The following is a 12,740-nucleotide window of genomic DNA, read 5'->3' on the forward strand; positions in this document are numbered from 1 at the left end:
ATGGCTACAACATTGAAGTCCCAGGTACCAACCCACGCTGCAAGTTCACCTACCTAGGCACACTTCAAACCACCTTCCTACTTGCCGGTGAACTCTTGTGACCTTGAAATCTCATTTCTGACCTCACTACTCTCAATCTCTTAGACAGTGGAACTACAATTTAGGTTCCCACCCCCCCTGCTGAATTATTGTAAACCCTCTTGAAGAGCATTAGCAAATTTCCCCTCAGAATATTGGTACCCCTCTGGTTCAGGTGCAGACCATCCTATTTGTAGAGGTCCCACCTACCCCAGAATGAGCCCAATTATCCAGGTATCCCCTCCTGCACCAGCCCTGTAACCACGTGTTCAACTCCTCTCTCTCCCTATTCCTCGTCTCGCTAGCATGTGGCACAGGCAACAAATCAAAGATAACAACTCTGTTCTAGCACTAAACGTCCACCCTAGCTCCTTGAATTTCTGCCTTAAATATCCATCCCTTTTCCTACCCATGTCATTAGTGCCTATGTGGCCCAAGACTTAGGGCTGCTCCCCCTCTCCCTAAAGGACCCGAAAATACAATCTGAGACATCACGAACCCTGGCACCCGGGAGGCAACACACCATTCATGAATCTGTCTTGTTCGCACAGGACCTCCTATGGAGTCCCCAATGATTAATGCTCTGCTAATCTCCCCCTTCTCTTCTGAGCAGCAGGGACAGACTCTGTGCCAGAGACCTGTACCCCATGGCTTACCCCTGGCAAGCTCCCCCCCAACAGTATCCAAAATAGTATGCTTGTTATTGAGAGGAACGACCACAGGGGTCATTGCTGCATTTTCCCTAATGGGCTGTAGGACATGTAATGTGCAGATATTTGAAAGTGGGTGAAGATATTAAGCATGGAATCTGATAGATAATAAGACATTTATCTGGCAAATAAGGTCAGGAACTGCAACAATAATAAGATTCAAATGTGCTATGAACTAAACAGTGCGTTGTTTACTAGATTTCCAACAAAGTGTTAAACAATTCAAGGAAGTAGAAACCTGGCTCATTTGTCCTGGAAATGGATTTTAATTAGGCTATTTCTGGGTTCTTGTGTTCAACTATGCCTTTCTCTGCCATGCTTTCTTGGTTGGATTTCCTCACCATTGTTCTGATCCCCACCTTCAGTAGATTACTGTTTGTCTTCCATTTTGCATGTCTCTAGGAATGCTCCATATGTTGGCTCCAGTTGTGAATAGCACAGAACACCACAATACTGCAGAGCAACCTTTCTGGGCATTACCACAAGGAACTGTCAGAGCAGCCCAGGCATCGAAACCTCATCTTAAGGAGATCGATAGTCTGTTCACGAAGGGTCTGATGGAAATGTGAGCAGTGTGGTATCCACATTCTGCATCCATCTGAGAGTTTTATGAAGACATCATGAGCCATATTTGGAGGGGCCATCCCTGAGTCACTTGAGGTCCTTAGTAGGAAGCTTGGTGAGGTGTCTCCGTTGACTGGATGGCTGGTTTGCAATGCAAAGTAATGCCCACAATGTGGGTTCAATTCCTGTACTGGCTGAGGTTTCCATGAAGGGCTCTCTTTCTCAACCTTTCTCCTCAACAAAATCACCACCACTCATCTCTCTCTGATGAAGCAGCAGCCCTATAGTCTTTACCTTATATAAGCGTGATGGCAGTTCCTATGGTATCAAGATTTGGCAGTGATGGTTAAAACTAATTTGAATATTGATGAAGTGGATATCCATTTCTTTTCAGGTTAGTGAAAGGGCGTTCTCAAAGCAATGTCGGTGCAGTCGACAGTTACTTGTAATTAGGAGAAGCCAAGCTTAAAAATGTGTTGCTGGAAAAGCGCAGCAGGTCAGGCAGCATCAAAGGAGAAGGAGAATCGACTAATCGGGCATAAGCCCTTTTCCTGCTCCTTCGATGTTGCCTGACCTGCTGCGCTTTTCCAGTAACACATTTTTAAGCTCTGATTCCCAGCATCTGCAGTCCTCACTTTCTCCTCAGAAGAAGCCAGCAATGTTGGAGAATCCCACCACCTGGACTGCTTGACTATTTTTGGAATGGTGGAGAATATGAACAGCTGTAATCTGGACAAAATGAATGAGAGATCCCAGATGCATTGATGGGGAAGGATAGGGAGATGCTACACAGATCAAGCTGCTCCCATGAAAATTCAGGGCAGCTAAGAATTTGACAGCCACAAGGATGGGATTCATATCCAATTTATCTGGGCCCTGCTGCAGCAGTTCAGACACACTGTTGAGTGGTGATGGTCCTGGCCACCCTTAGTCAGCACCTGCACTGTCTTTCAGAGAGTTGCAGGGAATAAAGTAGCGGCCTGTGATCTGGTGTCTCATCATTCTCTCTGCCTCCCTGGTGGATCTTCATCTGCTGCTTCTTTCTCTGGAGACTGTGAAACAGATGCTGGAGGTTACTGTTTTTGCTGAGAACATTGTAATTGCTGTCTCCTTTTACTCTGTCATCAGATTTGAAGCCATGGTGTAAAGTTGTCTGCTCTGCAATGTCCATGTCGTACAGGTTGTCAGACAATCTGTGGGAGTTGTCAGAATGATAACACAATTTTTATTTCAAGAATTCCTGAGCCCTCACCTCGATCATAATGAAGTGTCAGATCATAGAATCTTTACAGTGTGGCAGCAGGCCATTCAGTCCATCATACCCAGACCCACCCTCTGAAGAGCATTCCACCCACACCAACCTTATCCCTGTAGTCCTGCCTTTCCCATGACTGAACAACAAAGCCTATATCTCCCTGGTTACTATGTTACAATTTAGGATGGCCAATCCACCTAACCTGCATATCTTTGGACTGTGGGAGGAAACCAGAGCACCCAGAGGAAACCCACACAGACACAGGGAGAATATACAAATTCCACACAGATAGTCGCCCAAGGCTGGAACCCTGGTCTCTGGCATTCTGAGGCAGCAGCAATAACCACTGAGCCATTGTGCTGCTTCATGTGCCCTTATGCAAGGAGACTTCTCTGATGAGTAAAACAGAAACTTACTTTGTCCATTTCCAATGTGCACTTATTGTGAGGTTGATTTTTTGATCTTATATGGCAAGGTTATAACTTCACGTTCTTGTGAGTGAGTTGCAGGGTCCACTTGAGAAGCAAAATGAACCTCCCCTTTCCCACGTCACTCATATTCTCTTCTCATTTGTGTTACTGTGGTCCCGAAGACCTTTCAGCCTCCTTCCATTTCTTTTGAGCCCCTTTTATACATCTAGTAATAACCCCGGAGCCTTTACAAATTCCCAATGCCTTCTCAAACTCTTGCTTCTCACCTCAGCACACTCACTAATTTATCTATAATTTCCAGTCCAGTTGTACTTGGCTAACGTGAATGACCATGGCACAAACTCCAGACATCAAGGACACAGATGTCCAAACTCTGATAGGGGTAGATGTATGACTGACAGTGGCCAAACCCCTGGGCTGGAATTGGATAAACCCCTTGACTAATTGGTGGTCTTTGTAACCAACCCCATTAAGGACTGCTCCATTTTGACTTTCAGTAATAGCCATTTGCTTAAGCACATGCAATGGTGTGTTTGTTGTATAAGTTACTTGTGCAAGGTGAAGCATAATATTAATTCAACACAGTGCAGTAACTGGCCACAGAAATGCTTCCCACCATTACTGCCTCTCCCTCTGCACTGAAAGACATTTAGACAGACAGGCTGGTAACCTGTAACTGAGACTGAAGATGTTGTGCACTATAAAGCCATGAAGGACAAAGACCATATAAAGCTTGAAGCCAAAATCAAAGAACTTTTTCTCGATGCCAATATTCAATAGTTTCTCAAAAAGATTGACCATGACACGCCAAGGAAAGGAAAATTCTAGATTTGGGTTTAGATTTTGTTGAGCTCCAGGGAGAGGTTGAATAGGCTAAGGCTTTTTTCCCTGGAGCGCCGGAGGCTGAGGGGGTGACCTTATCAAGGTTTATAAAATCATGGGGGGCATTCATAGGGTAAACAGACTAAGTCTTTTCCCTGGGACGAGGGCATCCAGAACTAGAGGGCATAGGTTTAGGATGAAAGGGGAAAGATATAAAAGGGACCTAAGGGGCAACTTTTTCATGCAGACGGTGGTGTGTGTATGGAATGAGCTGCCAGAGGAAGTGGTGGAGACTGATACAATTACGACATTTAAAAGGCATCTGGATGGGTATATGAATAGGAAGGATTTAGAGAGATGTGGACCAAATGCTGGCAAATGGGACTAGTTTAATTTAGGATATCTGGTCAGCATGGATGAGTTGAACCAAAGGGTCTGCTTCCATGCTGTACATTTCTATGAATCTATGAACTGAAGTACAGAAGTACAGGAGTACAGTGAAAAATGTCTAATGTTGTCATACATCTTTGGTATAGGTAATTGTTTACCCATTGAGTTTAAAACCCTTGTCTCATACACGCTAATGGTAACATGATCTTTGTATGATAATCCAGGATGGGTTGCTTCACTTATTTATTCCAACCAGTCATCATTGCAGCTCAACTGTTCTCTTACCAATCCAACCCCTTAGCTAAAATTCAAAAGGTGAAACTGTTATTGGGACATTTACATTCATTGGTATGATACTGGTCACTGGCTCTATTAGTAAATGACATACTTTGAGTGTTCATGAAAAGTTCAAAGATTGGTAAGAAAAGCTGTTGCCACAGCTTGGACATGAAATGTGACCATCGACGCTTAGTATTGTCATGGCCCAAAAATAATATGCATCTAAATTTTTATTTTCCCAAAGAAGATGCCATGCTGTCTTAACACCTGATTTGGTTTTCATTTGAAATTTTAGGTGTTATAAAATTGAATCATGTAACTTCGCACAATCTCGTGTATCCTTTGCCCTTCTGGGATTTAATATCTGTACTTTAATTTGTACAGCAGATGTTCTAGGTCTGTTTATTGGAGGCAGTTTTCTGTGTCCTAGCATCATTTTCTCTTGAAAGGACTCCGTCTAAATGTGTTTTATGTTAACATTATCACAGGAGGAAGCAAATCCCTTTGGAGAAAGAAACACGAATTTCAGAAATTTGCACAGTACTTATGTTTTCTTACGTGTCACGACTACCACTTTCAGCAATTTTAATTCCACTGGGAACTGTAGAATGCCACCATTATTTTAAATAATTTGAGCAATTATACTGCAGTTTACTGTTGCTGACAGTTTCATGCTGTGCACTTTAATCACACCAGGTGTGTTTTTATTGTTTTATTGTGAAAAGAGGCTTTCAGTCACTTTTACAATGTCTTCTCTACAATAGTAATTTTGTGCTCAGCTGATCATTGGAGTATGTAATTCACAATGTAAGTAAAGACTTTTTTTGTCTAACTAGATCTAGGAGCTGATTGTGATATTGGAAATTAGCTCAACGATATAAACAAAGAAAGGCTGAAAACATCCATTAGTATTGTAACTAAAAAACTCAGACTATGATAGATCGTGGTGAAGTATAAGTATTGTGCAAACCCAATCAATATTTTTTTTCAGATCCTAACAGAGCAGCTGCATATTTCTTTGCTTTGATTTCGCAGCTTTGAAGCTTAATTTCATACTTATCAGTTTATCAGCTTTCATCTGGCTGCACATATGACATGTGGACTTATAAGCACTCTGAACTAAAAGGAAGCTTGTATAATTTCTGAAATTTTGTCTCAACCTTAAGATTGTACTATAGTACATAACTCACTCACTGCATTCAACTGTTCTTCATAGTAGATGCATATGTTAAAATCCATTGAGAAGTTCAAATAACAATAATAGAAGAGACAACAGAAAAAGGTATGCAGTTTAAAAATAATATGGACCTCATGATAAGATCATTTCCTTTAACTCAAACTTTGGTTTTGAATTATACATACCTGTATATTCGACCATTTCCAAAAGAAGTATCTTGTTGTTCTATCACTTGTTCTTTTAATGTGAATGACATTGGAAATACTGCCTTTATGTCTCATCACTGCTTACCCTTGGTTAGTGGCAGTGGACCTTATCCTTGAACTGCTGCAATGTTAGCAGTTGATCCAATTGATGTTAGGTTAGGAATTTCAGGACAATGATCCAGCAATGGGCAGTCTGTATCCATCTCAGGATGATAAGTGACCCAGGAAGGAAACTTGAAGGTAATGATTTCCAGGATATTGCCTCTTTAATTCCAAGTGGTACATGAGTTTAAGGTAAAGGCTTGCAGACAGAACCTTAAAACAAAAGCTGGGTAGTTCAGGAGAGAAGTGCGTGAACACTTCTTCTAAATGATTGTAGAAATGCGGAACTCTCTCCCACAAACAGCAATAGGCGTAAGATAAAAAAGCCCATTACACTTGGGATGGATGGATGGATGTTTGCCAGCCAAAAGTACTAAGGAATGCAGAACTGAAGTGGCTGGTTAGAGACAGATCACAGGTCAGTCTGAATTCATGAACTAGGTTCAGGCAGCTGCATGATTGTTTCCTGTTTCTGTGGTATCATCTCAGACAACAATCTAATTATGATTAAATGCTTTTCAAAATAATGAAGCATTTATTATAAACTAGTTATTTATTTATTTTGATTCGAAGCTGTGTTGTAACATCAACCGTTTTCACACTTTTGAATGATTACTTGCTGAAGCTAATGAGTGGAAGATGATGAGGAGGTAGATGAAGTTTTAGGATGAGTTCCTAATGTATGTCATCAAATAATGTTCTAGATACTTTGCTACACTGATTCTGAAAAATTATGTACTTAGTGAAACAGTCAGACAATTTTGAAGGAGCGGTGTACCGTTTTCAGTTCAAGTATTTCGCTCTTTTGGTTTATAGTGCATCATAACTTATTTATTGGAAGATCCAATCCTTTTTTTATTAAAACTGCAAAGTGAAAATACACAAACCTACTAACATACCACTTACCTTGATCCATAGGGATTCTACATTTTCCAATCCAAATCATTTCTTGCTAATGTACCTATGGACGTATTCCATCTCATTTGAACAAAGCTATCCCACCACTTTTTCCTTCAAGCACAACCTTTCAAGAAGATAAACATCCCTGAATGTTTAGTTCCCAGCTTTGATCTCGGTTGTAACCATGACTCCGTAATGGCTGAATGACTATGTTTATTAACCTACATATATGCTATTAATTCATTTATTTTGCTCCGAATACTACACACATTTAGGCAAAGAGCCATTGAATGTGCCTTTCTACAATTTATTCTCCTTTGACCCTCTTTGCTGCTTGTTTTGTACTCATGCAATCTTTTCTCCCTGTCTGCTCTTGGTATCATTACCTCAGTGCCCTGTGATGTGCCTACATCCTCTTACTTCTTCTTCAAATCCATCTGCTCATTTAGTTTAAAGCTCTCACTACAGCCCAGGTTATTCAACTCACTGTGAATACTGGTCCCAGCACAATTTAAATGGAATCCTCCCAGTGAAACAGCTCCCTTCTACCCAGTAGTACCAATGCCCCACAAACCGAAAACCATTCCACCCTCACCAATGTTTGGGCATACATTTAACTCCTTAGCTTTCTTGACCCACTGCCAGTTTTCCAGTGGCTCAGGTAGCAATGCCAAACTTATTCCCTTGAAGGTTCGGCTTCTTAATTTGACTCCTAACCAGCGTTCCCTCTAATTTTTACTTTGCCTGGGTAATCCTCTAAAGTCTTGCCTTGCAGGAATGCCCAGAACCTGGAATCAATACCTGGTGTGTGGACCCTCAGAGCAGTGATGCATACATGCAGTTCAGAGGAAACGTTGCTCCCAAATGTTCAACTACTTTCAGCAGAATCTCCTTTCTGTTGTATCAATGTCATTGTCACCAATGTGGGTGATGACAACAATTGGATCCCTCCCCACCCTTTCCAAATCCCTCGCCAGCTTAGAGTAGATGTCCTTAACCCTGACACTGGTGGACAGGATTAACTTTCACAGCTGAATAGGACAGTTTCTATCCCACTAATTATGCTTTTCCCTACCACTACTATATTCCAATCTCCAGTCTCTATTTGGCTGGTTCCCTATAGCACATCGTTGTGTACAATTCACTCATCCTCCCTGCAGTCACTGTTCTCAAGCACACAGCTTACAAGAGCCTAGTAACCATTGGGACTTTGCAGGGCTTCCTTGAATGTTAGCTCATGAGTCCTCATACTAGCCTTTCCTAGACCCACATTTTACTGTCCCTGACCACAGACGAAGTTTGAATTATTTAATCTGAAGGGTGTGACCATCTCTTGGAGCAAAGTGTCCTGTTGACATTACCCCTCCCTAATGTGATGCAATGTCTGCAGCTCAGGCTCCCACTCTCTTTTCAGATCCAAAGTTCCTTGAGCTATAAGCATTTATTATTGATGCATTCACTTTGGTTTATCTTGGTGCCTAGCAGCTCCCACATGCTACAGTAGCCACACATCGCTCATCCTGCTATCTCTATATTTATCAATTTGTTTATTTACTTAATTACTTTTGCATTCTTGCTATTTACACTTTATTGAATTTTTTACATCAGTATCAATCTTAACAATCTATTTCAAGAAAAGCAGGGAAAAAAAGAGTAAAGATCTGAACACAAACTAAAGAGTTTACATTTGCGTTTGAGACTCAAAATCTCCAGCAATCCTACTTGCCAATCAGCAGCATTCGCTGAACTTGTGTCATGTAGTGGTTTGTGATTTCATTCTGTTGCTGGTCTCACTGAAGGTAGATGTCTCAATCTGCAGATTTTATCTCTCTTGCTCACCTCCCGCTCAAAATATAATATTTTGTGCCTTAGGAATCAAATAAATCTTAATCGTTTACCAGCTATTCATCAAAACTGCCAGATTCTTTTCATCTAGCAGAATAAGAATGAATTCCATTATGCTGACAATGGTTAGACAAAAGCAACTGAATAACTCTTTCCCTTCTTCTGCTTAACTCCCTAAGCCATTAAACTCTGGCAATTTATTGTAAGTCATAGTCAAGTGCAAAGTTACATAAAGTTGGCTAGTTTCATAAGCTCCTGATACAAAAGACCTATCTGACTCACTTAATAAGAATCCAATTTCAGATGGTTCTGAATTGAAAATCTGGAATTAAGAGTCTAATAACAATCATGAATTTATTGTTGATTGTTGGAAAAAGTCCACTTGGTTCATTTTAGGGAAGGAAATTGCATCCTTGCCTGGTTTGGACTACATTTTACTCCAGATCCATAGCATAACTCTTAACTGCCCACTGGACAATTAGGATTGGACAATAAATACTGGCCTTGCCAGCAATGGTCTCATCCTGTGAAAGAATGAAAAAAAACTATTAAACTGTTCTTTTAATGGAACCCTTGAAAGAAACCTACTTGAGGGTGGCATTAACAGAATTTGATTGCTGGCTTTCAGTTTAATGTCGATTACATATCACAGGCTAAGTTTTTGAGTTCTGAAGAAACTCTGTTTCTCTCTCGACAGATGCTGACAAACCTGCTGAGTTTCTCAAGCATTCTTGTATGTTTATTCATTTAAAAACCCATCAGCCATGCCTCTAGCCGACATGAAAAAAATGTCTTTTTGATCCCTAGTAGATTCTACTCCTCCTTTTACCATGCTTTTAATGTTTATATGCCTACAGAAGACATAGAGGTTCTCTTTCATGTTTGCTGTTAGTCTTTTATCATATTCCCTTGTTGCTTTTTTCTTTTTGCTTTTTCAACTTTTTCAAGAATTAATAGTCACAAGAAAAAAATGTAGATTTTAACCTGTAAATCCAAGTATATGGTCAGGAAGAACTTTTCACTCACCAATGCATCGGCATTTAGGAACACCCTTAGGTTTGCTCTTTGACCCTTTCCTTCTGACATGTGTTAGTTCCGGCCGAATGGTTATGCACCTGCCTCTGTGTCCAAAGTTTCTGAATTCAAGCCTCATATCAGAGGCTTGAGAACACAATCTGGGCAATTGGTTTAACGCAGGATTGTGGGACGGTGACTCAGCTGGATCTGGTGTCTTGTACTGGAGGAGGTGTCCTGTCCAAAATCTCCTGCAATTTGTTTCAAGGCCATAGGTGATTTATTTAAGCATGCAGCTCCTTTAAGTATATTTTCTTAGCCATGGAAATGGAACATGCAGAGTGACTTTCAGGTTGTGGTTTGGCTGCACAACTGAAAGGGAACTTTGATTGGGTTTGCATCCTGAAGATGCAAAAGATTGCATGGCAATATTCGACTGAGTTTGAAATCTTTGTATGATGTGCTGGTCAGTATTTATACTTCAAACATTATCATTGAATGGGTTATGTAGTCATGCACTGGATTAGTGGTGCTGGAACATCTTGCTCGTTGGATGCTGCCTGAACTGCTGTGCTCTTCCAGCACCCCACTAATCCAGTATTTGGTTTTCAGCATCTGCAGTCATTGTTTTTACTATGTAGTCATGCATTCTACTGCTGTTTATGAGACTTTGTTATGCATAAATTTGCTGCCTGCTTCTCCTTCATTACAATAATTGTAGGCTATATTATACGCTGAATGCAAGCCCATTGTTAATGTTGAGAAAAAGTCAATCTCTGTCTGGCCAGCTTACCTCCTTCATTTTTTAGACAATGAGTCATTCATTCTTATGAGGTGACACCTCCGCCTTTTTCCGAGCAGGAAGTCCTGTCTTATAGGGCAGCCATTTAGTCTGAGATATGGAGACAAAACTGTGGATGAGGAGATCCTTGATTGGCAATGTGGATATGGAAAGGGCAGCAACTTACCTGCTTTGGGCTCAGGCATCTCCTGCTACCTGTTTAATGTGAACAGCGGTGGGATGAGTCCCTAAATTTACTGCCCATTGAGGGCCGAAATTGGGGCCCAGTTGGCAGCCAACCTGCTGCCTCCCCTACCATTGGGTACAGTCAAAGAAGAGGAGGGGGAATGCAGGCTGATATCGCCGATGACTGGATGCCCAAATTTATAGTTCCACTTGACCACTTCCTGCCCATGGCATGGTAAAACCCAGCCCAATATGTCTAATGTATTTCTTTGACTGTGATGGTCGTGCTTTGTCAGGTTTTGTGTCCTGCTACTAATGCAATTCTTTTTTCTATAGCTGCAGACATAGACTAGCTTATATATTCTCCACCACACATCCTCGTATTGAGGGTTACTGTTTTATTAGGCTATAGCTGACATCCAGTTCTCTACTGCATATCGGGAGAAATAAATTATTATACAGTTATTTCATTCGTTTAACCTTTACTTCCTACACTTCCTTTGTGGTTGCTTCTAGCTTCCCTCTGTCTTATTAAACCATGCTGAGTAAAAAGTGGACAACAAAAATATTTCGCATGGTGGCACAGGGGTTAGCACTGTTGCCTCACTGTGCCAGTAGACCCAGGTTCAATTCCTGCCTCAGGCGATTGACTGTGTGGAGTTTGCACATTCTCCCCGTGTTTGCGTGGGTTTCCTCCGGGTGCTCCAGTTTCCTCCCACAGACCAAAAATGTGCAGGTTAGGTGAATTGGCCATGCTAAATTCCCCGCAGTGTGAGGTGAAGGGGTAAATGTAGGGGAATGGGTCTGCGTGGGTTGCGCTTCGGCAGGTTGATGTGGACTTGTTGGGCCGATGGGCCTGTTTCCACACTGTAAGCAATCTAATCTAATTTCCAGTTGTGTTAATAATTTAAATAAATTTGCTACTACCCGCCTTATTTATTCAATTGAGAGTAAACTAAGCTGCTTTAACCTACCTTCATAGTGCAAAGCTCATCAGAAATTGCTATGGATGCAATCAATTCCCTTCCTTGGTACGAATGTGGTTTATAAAGAATTGTACAAACCTAGCAGTATCTCATTGACTTGCAGTCATGATAACTGAAGCAACAGCTTAAAATGGTACTGAAATTTTCACAACCACAGTGTATTATGAAGATGGTTTGAATGCCCAGGCAAGAATGACATCTCAATGATTTTACTTTTTTTTTGTAAATCCCTATTTCTGTTCTTCTACCTTCCTTTCATTGGATACAGAATTCATAAATTGGTTGGATGGTTTAGGTTTAGTAAAACCTAGGGATTTGTATTCCCCTATTTCAAGAGAGATAAAAGTGGTTCTTCTTCAGAGATGGTAATGACACAATTAAAATTACAGTTGAATAGTTCATAAATCCATTAGCATCTAACTAAATTAACCAGTTTCATGTGGTAAATCATTTAATCTTGGGAAGTAACTAATGAGGTGCAACTAAGAAGCAATTAAAACGCCAATCAGTAAAACACAGATAAAAGGATTTTGCACTTTTTAAATATAGCATCAGCCTAGCAGGATGCTTAATATCCTTTATATAGTGACTAAATTCAAGACCAAAGGATTAACATTGGATCTTCAAAACATTGATTCAGATGTTAGATCTGGAATTGAACTACATAATCTACAGTAACTGTTTAATAAGAGCTAGAACCTTCAATATCACAATAAATGATCATCCATGTGATCTACAATTATTAATCCACAATTATTACTTAAAGATTAAATGAATGTTCAAATTTGAGAAATACTTTCCTTTGCTCAAATTAATGCCTAGTCATAGAATCATATAAAACAGCGAAGTAAGCTATTGACTCATTTTGTATGCTTTAACACACTTTTCTAAATGGCTGGGCAGAATATTATTTTTCATACATCTGTCCAATTCCTGTTCGAAAGTTCTTATCAAATCTGCTTCCACCATCCTTTCAGATAATGGATTCTTGCTCATAACAACTCTGCAAGGCCT

This window comes from Chiloscyllium punctatum, chromosome 12, assembly GCF_047496795.1.
Source record: "Chiloscyllium punctatum isolate Juve2018m chromosome 12, sChiPun1.3, whole genome shotgun sequence".
NCBI lineage: Eukaryota > Metazoa > Chordata > Chondrichthyes > Orectolobiformes > Hemiscylliidae > Chiloscyllium > Chiloscyllium punctatum.